The 12,907-nt window shown below is 47.7% G+C and overlaps 1 pseudogene; it reads left to right on the forward strand.

Moving 5' to 3' along the window:
- Positions 1-2,974: 2,974 nt before the first annotated feature.
- Positions 2,975-6,930, forward strand: LOC144110151 (uncharacterized; annotated as a pseudogene).
- Positions 6,931-12,907: the final 5,977 nt, after the last annotated feature.

The following is a 12,907-nucleotide window of genomic DNA, read 5'->3' on the forward strand; positions in this document are numbered from 1 at the left end:
AGAGTCATCTGCGTACAGTATACTATTTCATTCTGAACGTAAAAGCGCAAAAAACACAAGGACACAGACTGAGGCAGACAACACGAGCGCTTACTTCCAACTGATTTTATTTCATGCAAGAAGCGAAATTTATACTCTTGATAAGTGTCTGCACATGCTTACAGGGCAATTACCGCAGAGTTATGACTGATACCAGTTATCATGTAACACATATGAAAGATGTCAGATATGTCATCTCTTTTTGTGACAGCAGAATTGATGGAGCACTTATGCAATCATCCCCAGCTCGCGCTATCTCCAAAGCTTCCACAATTTCTCGGGTAATTTGGCATTTGTGCACGTAAAGGACTTTGCACTTGTGAAAGAGAGGACGACAACCCTCTTTACTTTTACTTTTGCACTTTAAACAATGAATGCTCATGTGCCCCCCTTTTTTGTTGTTCACAACGTAGTCATGCTCGCTCAACCGCTCGTTCAGGCATCGTCCCGTTTGGCCTGTACAAGGATTGCTTGCAAGCAAGACTGTACAAGGATTGCTTGCAAGCAAGGCTTTTCACAGGTGAGAGCCTGCCGAGCGCCAAAAGAAAATGGAAACAATTCAATCGAACGCTCGACCAGGTTTCTGAGTTTTTATGGAGTACTGTCCTGCCAGGGCTTCGCAAACTGGTCCCTCCACGGCTGTCTAGGTCGCAAAACCACGTCCGTACGTTTGGGGAGGTAACACTTCCCGAAGAGGTACGCCGTACACTTCAGCTGGGGCCCAAGTTCGCTGTGGAGCAAAAGAAATCAAAACCGGAACTCTTGGCCATGGTCCGAACAGTCTCCAAACATGCACCTACGAGTGATCAAGGGAGCTGCGTCTCGCAGGGTGTCGACGTTCTAAAGAAGTGTCCGAAGACAAAGCCTCAAGTTTCCCCTTCAAGTGTTTTGAAATTCCTGAAGCAAGGCGATTTATGTCTTCTTCCTTGTGATAAGGAAGGTGGTTTTGCTGTGATGCCTAAGGTCCTTTTTCATGAAAAAGTCAGTCATGCTGTTGAGAAAGTGTTTGATAGGCAAAAAGGTATAAATTTGTCAAAAGTAAGATTGAAAGCAAAAAAGTTGTGCATCTCCTTGAATTTAACCCGCTTAGCTCAGTCCGTAGAAAAGGCCAGTGATCTAAGTCTTAACATGTTCTTTTCCGCTAAAACACACAAAATGGAATGTCCCTTAAGAATTATCGTTTCGGAAGCGCGCACCTGGCAAAAACCAGTCTCTGACTTCCTACAGAAATGTCTAAAACAGCTAGTTGTTGACGACCCTTTCATGATAAAAAATTCGGGAAATGTAATTGATTTTCTAAAGCAAAGCGATGGAAAGAACATGTTTGCCTTCTCGGTCGATGTCAAAGACCTTTACTATTCTTTGCCGAAAAACGGATTATTGCAGTGCGTTGAAAGATGTATTGAGAACGCTGGCCCCATTGCTTTCCAGAATTCAGTGGGAGTGAGTGTTGGGGGTTTTTTGGAGCTATTAAGTACATATCTCAATTCTACGTTTGTAAAGTGGGCCGACGATCTGTTTTTGCAGAAGCAAGGAATATGTATTGGGTCCAGCGTAGCTCCTTTGTTAAGTGACCTGTTTTTAGCTGAATGTGACAGAAGGCTTTTAGCCTCCCTTGAAGACGTAGGGGTGCTAAAAGTTTTTCGTTTTGTCGACGATTTTTTAATCTTCTTAGACACCACCGCAATCACCCTCAATGAGGCGGTAGAAAAGGTTTTAGATCATTTCAAGTGTAGCCTATCTCCTCTTGTAGTCACGCATGAAATGCCAGAGAACAGTAGCATACGCTTTCTCGATATCAGGTTAACTTTTCTAGAAGACCACACTTGCTGGATTTATCATCCCAGGGATGGAAAAATGCCCTTACCCTTCAGTTCCGCGCACTCAAAGCTTATAAAAAGAAACATAGCTCGTTTAGGGTTTCGTAACTGTACAAAGAAGTCTTGTGAACATGCAATCGAAGAAAGCCTTCTCCTGCAGTCCAACAAATTGCAAGATGTGGGTTATCCGTTACACCTGCTGGTTTCTGTGGCGGAAGGACTTGTCAAAAAGAAAAAATGGGAAGCCAAGTGCCAGGACGAGCCGGAAGAGACAAAAGCCAATAAGAAATTTGCAGTCATTCCCTATAAACATAAGATTTCACACAATCTCAAAAAAATTGGTAACAGGGCAAACGTTGACGTGGTGTTCTCTGCCCCAAATAAGCTGATGTCATTATGTAAGCAAAGTACTTCAGGAAACCAAAGAAAAACTGGTTGCAAAATCAGGCATCAAAAGCCGTTTGTGAAATGCAGTGAAGGTGTTGTTTATAAAGTGCCCTTATCATGTGGAAAATACTATATAGGCCAAACGGGACGATGCCTGAACGAGCGGTTGAGCGAGCATGACTACGTTGTGAACAACAAAAAAGGGGGGCACATGAGCATTCATTGTTTAAAGTGCAAAAGTAAAAGTAAAGAGGGTTGTCGTCCTCTCTTTCACAAGTGCAAAGTCCTTTACGTGCACAAATGCCAAATTACCCGAGAAATTGTGGAAGCTTTGGAGATAGCGCGAGCTGGGGATGATTGCATAAGTGCTCCATCAATTCTGCTGTCACAAAAAGAGATGGCATATCTGACATCTTTCATATGTGTTACATGATAACTGGTATCAGTCATAACTCTGCGGTAATTGCCCTGTAAGCATGTGCAGACACTTATCAAGAGTATAAATTTCGCTTCTTGCATGAAATAAAATCAGTTGGAAGTAAGCGCTCGTGTTGTCTGCCTCAGTCTGTGTCCTTGTGTTTTTTGCGCTTTTACGTTCAGAATGGAAAACCAACTCGCCCAAATGCAGCCATTATTGAAATACTATTTCAATTCTTTAAAGATGACGGAAAATTATTAATGTAAAGTAAAAACAATACAGGGCCTAGAATAGAACCTTGTGGAACACCCTTGTTAATTACAGCGATGTTAGATTTGTGATCGTTAATAGTGACTATGTGCTCTCGGTCGCAGAGAAAGCTTTTCAGGAGCATTAGTGGAGGTCCAGTGATACCGTATGATTCCAGTTTGTGAAACGAGATGGAGTGATCAATGGAATCAAATGCTTTACTAAAATCTATGTATACTGCTCCTGAGAACATTCCTTTATCAATAGCCAGCCTAACGTAATCTATGAGAGACGCTATGGCAGTATCTGTAGATAGCCCGCGGCAAAAGCTGTGCTGACTGTCTGTCAATGTGTGAAATTTTTCAATATAACTTGACAACCTTAATTCAATTAATTTTTCTAAAATCTTGTCAAAAAAGGGAAGAATTGCAATTGGTCGATAATTATTCGGCAGAGCTGGATGACCTTTTTTGAAGACCGGTATTATTTTCACGATTATTTTCACTATCTTTAGCTGCTTGGGATAACTGGCACATTTAAAAACGAGATTGCAGATGTGGCTGAGGACTGGTGCAAGCAGTGATCGGATACTTTTCACATGCTTTCCATGGATATTGTCGACGCCGGGGCCGGTCGTGATTAAATTAGCAATTACGGATAGAACTTCATCTGGACATATGGGGGTAAAAAAGAATGAATGAGGGCAGCGCTCAAGAGAAGGTGCACACAACAAAGAGAAAGGATAATTAGATGAATTGAAAAAATGGTTGCTAAATGCATTCGCCACTTCCTTAGGGTCCGATAAAGTAACACCACCGTATAAAATAGATTTAACAGCATTAGGCGACTGATGAATTTTCAGAAATTCGTCAAGAAGCTGCCATTTTCACTTAGAATTGTTAGTATGTCTAGATAACTGGTTTTCATAGTAGCGTCGTTTAGCTTTCCTTAGAAGCGATGTTAATATACTGGAATACCTTTTATATTTCAATTTAAGACGAAGATTGAAAGGCTGGCGTTTAGTTTTCTTATACATGTTTTCTTTTTTCTTCAAAGAGTTTAACAAAGCAGTAGTTATCCACGGGGAAACGGGGGTATTATATTTTCTCGTGGAAGATTGGAGCGAAGTGCATTTATTGATTGCTGACGTAATTATTTTCGACAGCTCATGTACAGCCACTTCTGGGTCCAAGAGACCCAAAATGTATTGTGACGCTCACGAAGAGGCGATGCCTAGTCTATTTGGTCGGCATCGCTGGGTAGAGAGAGGAAGAGGAGAACGAAGTGGTTGGTGGCATCTCGTGCTTGGAGATTGGACCCCATCTGGTTTGTCAGTCGCCCGTCGTGGTTTGAATAAACCCCGGACGTAGCATCTTGGTGGAAGGTGCCGGGTAAACTGGTTCCCTGAAGACGGATCTCCTGCTTCATCTTCGCTGGAGTCGTCGCATTGCTGGTCTACTGCCTTCTGTGCCCATGATGTCCCTGGATGGCGACGCTCCGAGGTCTGTGCCCAGCAGTTCGTGGCAGCATTACCAGGAGCCACGGTCGTTCGCGGGCTCAACCAGCGACGACGTGGATGAATGGCTCACCCACTACCTACGCGTGAGTCGCTACAATAAGTGGAACTCCTCCGCACAACCTGCCAATGTTGTGTTTTCCCTAACAAACACGGCCCTAACGTGGTATGACAACCACGAGGATTCTTTCACGACGTGGGACTGCTTTGTAGAGGAGCTGAAGAAGTACTTCGGCGACTCAGTCGCGAAGAAGAAGCGTGCTGAGCAAATGCTTGCGCAAAGGGCTCAGCTTCACGGTGAGACATGTACGAAGTACATAGAGGAAATCGTCAAGTTATGCAAGATCGTCTCTCCGAACATGACAGAAGTTGACAAAGTTGGCCATTTACTTAAAGGATTCGCCGAAGACGTCTATAATTTTCTTATTGGCAAAGAAAGTCTTGAGTCCGTGTCCGACGTAATCCAGCACTGCTGCACGTTTGAGACATTGAAAATGCGTCGCATCACACCTAAATTTGGCTGATTGGCCGGGGTGACGAAGGTGGCAGCTGTAGACACATAATCGTCATGTGATCTGGCTTCCACAATCCGCCAGATCGTCCGCGAAGAGTTGACCAGGTCGCTGGAACTCACACGGGATTCCTCAGCTCTCCCTTCTGTGTATCCCACGCGCTCTCCTCCGCCAGCCGCCGTTAACGCAGCGGACTTTGAGGAGCACCGGGTACCCCGACGGCTGCAGCCGAGCAACATACCGCGATCGCCCCCGGAACACCGGTCCCGATTTTGCCATCCTACGCCGGCCACATACGACGAGAACTTTCGGCCCGGTCCTTCGTATGATGACTACCTGCCGGCGCAGCCTGCTGCTGATTTTTCTCTTGTGTGCTACCGCTGTGGCCAACCCGGTCACATCTCGCGATTTTGTCGACGACAGCGACAGCCCTCCCATTACGGTTCCTCTACCTATCCTCCGCGGCTGAATTACCAATGCGCTTCTGCCCGGTACCTATCCTACACGCCCGATTCCGGCAACCCATGGTCTGCACAAATGAGAAATCGTTCGCCTGCATCGGATAGAAGTGTGACACCACTTCCAGCTCTTCGCACTCATCGATCTCCATCACCCCGACGCCGATCCTCCTCACCTCCGCCGGAAAACTAGTCGGCGCGACTGATGGGGGTGAGGTCGCTGGACGTCTGCCGCTGGTAGAGATACCTCTGCCTGTAGTGATGTTACGAAACAAAGTGAATGTGCTAGTGAATGGAGTGCCTGTGTTGGCTTTAGTGGATAACGGTGCTACTGTTTCAGTTATGAGTGCTGCGTTTAAGTGTCACCTCGGACGTAAAGTCTTGTTTCGATGGGACAAACATGTCCAGTTTTGTGGTGTGAGTGGCGAACCATTGCCTGCAGTTGGAGTGTGTAGTGTTAAGGTTCCCCTGAGTGGCGGAGTGTTCAGCACGGACATGGCGGTGCTCGGCCGGTCGACGCACGATGTTATTCTTGGCCTTTGCAGCTGTGTGGCGCTAACGTCGACTGTCACACCGGTGCGCTCAACGTCGACAAATGTTCCACCTCTGGCTTTTTGGAAGGCTCGTGCAGTGAAGAAAGTGTGTTTTGTGTTACTCAAGATACTGTCATGCCTCCTTCTTCGGCTGTATGCGTACTCGTTTCCTGCCCCAATACCCTTCTCGACGTGTTTGATGCGACTGTGGAGCCAAACCACTTGAACTGCATGAAGAAGAACATCTTGGTTCCTCATGCCATGGTTTCTGTCATCAACGGAAGCACTGAACTCTGGACAGTGAATTGTTCGACAGAATCTGTAGTTCTGCCTGAAGGCCTCAAGCTTGCGTCATGCAGCCACGACACGCCGGTATCCATTGCCTTGGTTACCGCCGCCTTGGGCGCTGCACCACCAGAGCTTTACGACGAGTCGCAGTTTCTTCGCATGATCGACAACTCGCTTTCCACGCATGAGCGCCGTGCTCTGTTGGCCATCCTCCGGTGACACTCCACTGTGTTCAATTTTTCACAGCCCGGCGGCGCATCTTCCATCCCCTCGTCTCGGACCCTGCACAGGGTTGACACTGGCGCCTGACATTCGATCCGACAAAAGCCCTACCGAGTGTCTCTGCCTGAACGCAAGGTGATCAATGAACAAGTGCAGGAGATGTTAACCAAAGGTGTTATGCAAGAGTCAAGTCCTTTGGCTGCTCCAGTAATCCTTGTTCGAAAAAAAGATGGATCATGGCGTTTCTGCGTGGATTACCATCTTCTAAATGCCGTCACCAAAAAAGACATATACCCTCTCCCTCGAATCGACGATGCCATCGACTGCCTTTTTTTCAGCGTCCTACTTTTCTTCTATTGACCTCCGGTCGGGGTATTGGCAAATCCCTATGCATCCCGCGGATAAGGAACAGCGTTTATTACACCTGACGGCCTTTATGAATTTAATGTAATGCCATTCAGTCTTTGTAATGCGCCCGCCACTTTGAAAAGATTTATGGACACTATACTGCGTGGTTTGAAATGGAGATATGCATGTGCTACCTTGACGATGTTATTATTTTTGGAAAGACGTTCAGTGAGCACAACGATCGTTTAGCTCTCGTCCTGGACTGCATGCGCAAAGCTAGTCTTGTGCTTAATTCTAAAAAGTGCCACTTTGGTGCACGCCAAGCGTTAGTGCTTGGACACCTCGTTGAAAAAGACGGCGTCAGACCGGATCCAGCCAAGACTGCAGCTGTTGAGTCCTTCAAGCCACCACAGTCTGTCAAAGAGCTGCGAAGTTTCTTGGGCTTGTGCTCATACTTTCGCCGTTTCATCCATCGCTTTGCGGACATCGCATACCCGCTGACAGGCCTGCTTCAGAAAGATGTGGCTTTCGAGTGGACCCCTGAGTGCGACTCCGCCTTCCGTCAACTGAAATTCCTTCTCACGTCCCACCCTGTACTTCGCTACTTCGATCCCTCCGACCCCCACAGAGATTCATACCGACGCCAGCGGGGTTGGTCTCGGGGCTGTGCTCATCCAGTGCTGCGACACCAAAGAGCACATTGTTGCGTATGCAAGTCGTTCACTCAGTAAGCCGGAGTACAATTACACGGTCACTGAGCTGGAATGCCTTGCTGTCGTCTTCGCCACGCAGCGTTTCTGTTCGTATCTCTACGGACACCCGTTCACCATCGTCACCGACCATCATACACTCTGCTGGCTCGATAACCTTCGTGACTCATGTGGGCGCCTTGCACGGTGGGCTCTCCGGCTACAAGAGTTTGACTACACAGTTGCCTACAAGAGCGGTCGCCGGCACGCTGACGCGGACTGTCTTTCGCAGTTGCCTCTTTCTGAGACAGAGTCTAACATCGATGATTTCGATCACTGCGTCGCGTCAGTCTCACCGTGTTTTCCCGACCTCGCCACATTCCAAGCCGAGCAGCAGCGAGATTCGACCCTGCGGCCTCTTCTTGCAGAGGCTGAACACCCCTCTGGTGCAAACCACTTCTACTTGCGAGATGGTCTGCTATGGAAGAAAAATTATTCTTCTACGGGTCAGCGCTTCCTTCTGGTAGTTCCGCAGCGCCTGTACACCTCCGTCTTGCAGGCCATGCACGAAGACCCTACATCTGGACATCTTGGGTCGGCACGAACGCTCCACCGTGTCCAGGCCCGCTTCTATTGGCCGAAAATGCGCGCCACGACTGAGCGGTACGTCGCCAGCTGCCCTCAGTGCCAACGATATAAGCACCTTACTAGCGTTGCTGCTGGTCAGCTTCACCCTGTGACACCACCTTCCGCACCGTTCGAGCAAGTGGGCATAGACCTTCTTGGCCCATTTCCCAAATCCTATCATGGGAACCGATGGATAGTGGTTTGTGTTGATTACCTCACTCGGTATTGTGAATCGGCCGCCCTACCCTCGTCTACGGCATCTCATGTGTCCTCGTTTATGCTGCGCTCCATAGTTCTCCGCCATAGACCCCCAAAAGTTATCATCAGTGACTGTGGTCGGCAGTTCACCGCTGACGTTGTCGAACAGCTTCTCCATTCTTGCGCATCGCATTTTCGCCATTCCTCGCCTTACCATCCCCAGACGAATGGGCTAAGTGAGCGCACGAACCGAACAATTACCAACATGCTCTCAATGTACGTTGATTCGAAGCATAAAAACTGGGACAGCGTCCTGCCGTTCATTACCTACGCGTTCAATACTGCGCACCACGAGACTACTGGATTCAGCCCCTTCTTTCTACTATATGCTCGCCCTCCATGCTACACCCTGGACACCATACTACCATTTTCTGCTGAGTCTCATGAAGACCCTTCCATCGCCGAAACACTTTGACTCGCCGAAGAGGCCCGGCGTCTCGCCCGCCTTCAGGTCCTCGCCTCCCAAGATCGGGCCAAAGCGCGTTACGATGCCCACCGCCGTCACGTCACTTACAGACCTGGTGATTTGGTCTTGTTGTGGAAGCCTGTCCGAAAGCGGGGACTGTCCAAAAAGCTGCTGTGCCACTACGATGGACCATATATCATTATTGAGAAAATTAGTGGCCTCAACTACCGCATAGCGCGTCTCACGGCAAGCGGCCGTCGTTCTACACGAACTGACGTGACTCACATTGCCCGGCTGAAGCCCTACCATTCCCGCGGTGCTTTTTGACTCGCCCAGCGGGCTTCGGCTGCGTAGGGCAAAGTGTGACGCTCACAAAGAGGCGATGCCTAGTCTATCTGGTCGGCATCGCTGTGTAGAGAGAGGAAGAGGAGAACGAGGTGGTTGGTGGCGTCTTGTGCTTGGAGATTGGACCCCATCTGGTTTGTCAGTCGCCCGTCGTGGTTTGAATAAACCCCGGACGTAACAGTATGAAAGATGAGTATAGACATGCTTTCAATATAATTTTCGGTATCAAAAACTGACTTCTTAGTAGACTTGTAGTTACTGCAACGAGATGATAGTGCATAAAGAAATACCGGGAAATGATCAGTGACATCAAGCTCTATCACACCAACCAGAAGAGCAATGGGAAAATTGGAGAGAATATGATCAAGTAATGAATGCGAACCATGGTCAGTACAACGCGTAGGGGTGCTAATTAAGTTTGCATAACCGTAGCTGTAGAAACAGGTCGTGTAGTCGACGCAGATGGGATTAGTTATGTCAAGCATATTGATATTAAAGTCGCCCATAATGAAGACATTTTTATTTTCGAGCGATAATTTATGGAGTGCTAGTTCAAAAGCCCGGCAGAATTCAGACGCATCATTTGAAGGGGACCTATAAATAGCGCCGCATATAACCTTCTGTGTGTCACCAGTAGATTGGCAGTCAATTTCTATCCAAAACGTTTCGCATTTATTCACATTCAAACACAAATCAAGGCGTCTTTTGTAGGCAATGTTCTTTGAAATGTAGATAGCCGAACCACCATAGGGGTTATCAACACGGTGGGCGTATTCGCATGAATAGCCAGGAAAAGCATACAAATCTTTATTAAGGGATGATAGCCAGGTTTCAGAAAATGAAATGACGGAAAATTGTTGCTGAAGGGAAGTAAGCAAAGCGGTTATGCTATCGTAATTCTTCCATTGAAGTGGATGGCAGACAGACCTTTAGATTCGGATAAGATAGAACGAGCATCTTCCCGGGAAAATGATGCCATGAAGGTGGTTAGAAATATGTAGAACGTCAGCACCAGTGTGCCTATTCACGGAAAATGTCAAGGTCGCCTACATTATTTATCCGAAAGACTGTGCTGTTCTGCTCCTTCCTAGCCAGAATAACACAGTTTGATGTCCACAAGAAGGCCCATTTGTTTTCCTTCTTTAGCTTGTGCACCTTCGAAAAAAGGTCTTTATTATCAAGTGAAAGATGCTCATTGACATAAACAGGAGCCTCCTGCGTTTGAGGGAAACCCAGGCATGTCGTTGTAGGATGAGTTTTCCTAGCTTTTGCAAGGAATCCCGCCTTCTTGTTTCGTGAGAGGAAACGAAAAATTATGCTTTTTTCATTTGTGTTGCGAGTTGGAACCCTGTGCACGGTATCTAGATTTACGGGGCAGTCAATCTAGCTGCCGAGATCCACAACGATCTTGATGCAATCTTCGCCCTGAGTAACAGGGACACCTCTGATTTCAAGATTATTCAGACGCAAATATTGTTCCAGGTGGGTGCCCCTGCGCACGAGGGCCTCATTGCTCTCCTGTAGTTTCTTGTTCTCGGCAGCAAGATTTGCATTCCGATTCTTTATGGTTTCAAATTCGTTGCTCATGAATTCAAGAGAGTTTTTCAGCTCATCAACCTCAGTTTGAAGTTCCTTGACAGTATCATCACTGCGCAAGGCAACGGTGCTTTTGACAGTGTCAAGTACATCAGCGAGATTTTTCAGTTTTGCTTCGAAGGATAATTTAAGTTCCTCGATTTCTTTAGCGACAACAGCAACAGTGGGAGCCATAACCCAAGGAGCGATCTGAGACTAGCAGCCCACAATCAGTATTTGTGGAAAAGGGGGTACAAAGATGTGCCTTTTACCTGGACAAAATATGGGTTGCTGGTTAGTTCGGGAAGGTAACCGGACGGTAGTCGCAGATCGTTCCCCAATGAATGATCCGCGGCGTCGATGGCAGCCAGGTTATATAGCAGCCAGACAGTTCTACAGGTGGTGCTTGGTGCTCCGCGGCAGCAGTGGACTTGTGTGTGCTGACGCTAGCAGTCCGAATGCACGTGCCTTTGTTGTGCGCGTGCCAGCAATCACGAACTCGGTTGACGATGCGCAAAATGCGAAGCATACAGGAGGACAATCTGGACAAAAGATGGGTTGCTGGTTAGCTCGGGAAGGTAACCGGACCGTAGTCGCAGATCGCTCCCCAGTGAATGCAGGAAAGGCTGAATCTGCTCAGCATTGACGACCCCTTTGTAGTTAAGAACTCAGAAGTGTTAGACTTTGTTTCGTCCCATCCTGAGAAGAGCCTTCAGGCCTTCTCAATTGATATCAAAGACTTGTACTACTCACTTCCGCATGCCGCTCTGTTAGATTATATTCAGGACAGCATCGATCGCTTCGATGTTGTCTCCTTTAAAAATGATGCCGGGGTTTTGTACGGTAGCTTTCTGAAACATTTGCAGTTTTCTCTGAAAAATACCTTTATGTCGTGGAATAATGAACCGTTCCTACAAAAAGAAGGTGTATGCATTGGCTCCTGTATAGCACCGGAACTCCCTTCAGCATGAAGCTAGCAAGATTTTAGCAGCCTTCCAGAATAATCTCAGCCCTCTAAAACTAACCCATGAACTACCATCTGACGGGGAAATACGCTTGCTAGATATTAACTTTTCACTCACCGACAACCACGTTTGCTGGAGCTATGAACCTCACGGCAATAAGCCCCTCTTAGCTTTTCGCTCCACCCACTCTAAACTTGTGAATCATGGAGTCATTGCACTTTGCTTTAGAAACGCCTTGACAAAATCTTGCCATCACTGCGTGCCCCGCAGCTTCCACAAAGAAGTCAACTGGTTATTCGCTGCTGGCTACCCAGTTCCTCTTCGGGTCTCAGTAGCAGAACGTATCCTTAGGAACCTGAACGCTTGTGAAGATATCTCACAGAAGTCTAGTGATAAGAGAAAGGTTGCAGTGCTCCCTTACATGCACAGCGTCTCCCACAACTTGAAAAAGACCGTGCAGAAAGCAGATGTGAGAGTTGCGTTTACGGCCCCTCATAAGCTCAACAAGCTTTGCAAGCTGACAGAGCCCTACTCCTCAGTCAAACATATGGCATCAAACACGAAACTGCGAACGTGAACTGTATTGATTGTGTCGTTTACTGCATCCCTCTATGTTGTGGCAAAAAGTATTGTAACGGAAAACAGGGAGACAGGTCGCTAACCAGCAGAATACAGCAAGCAGCCAGCCAGCCAGCGCGAGACACTTCAACGTCTTCGAAGACACTTCAGCGCCACCTGAGAACACCAGGTGGCATTACTCCCCCTCCAAAAAAAGAAAAACAAAAGCGGGGTTGCAGTATGGGCAGTGGAAAGAGAAAAAAAAACAGCACAAGCACACAAAAATGTACAAGGGAGGTGGGCGAAGGTGTCCCACGCGAAAACTAGCAGAACACTGAGCGTACTATCCATTACCGCGTGAAGTAGGGTTTCATGCGGACAACGTGCACAACCTCAGAGCGGGGTGGACGACGCTGAGGCTGCACAGTCCCGTCAGGAAGAACTTCGTAGGTCACTTCGGTGACGCGGCGCAAAACTCGGTACGGTCCAAAGTAACGGCACATCAGTTTTTCAGACAAGCCTGGGCGGCGTACCGGGGTCCACACCCAAACTTGGTCTCCCGGATGGTATTCGACGTGCCGATGACGGAGGTTGTAGCGGCGTGCATCCGTGCCCTGCTGCCGCTGAATGTGAAGACGGGCAAGTTGACGTGCTTCCTCGGCGCGCTGAGCGAACTGCTCGGCGTCTGGCGTGA

The sequence above is a fragment of the Amblyomma americanum genome, chromosome 11 (genome assembly GCF_052857255.1).
Source record: "Amblyomma americanum isolate KBUSLIRL-KWMA chromosome 11, ASM5285725v1, whole genome shotgun sequence".
In the NCBI taxonomy this organism is placed as follows: Eukaryota; Metazoa; Arthropoda; class Arachnida; order Ixodida; family Ixodidae; genus Amblyomma; species Amblyomma americanum.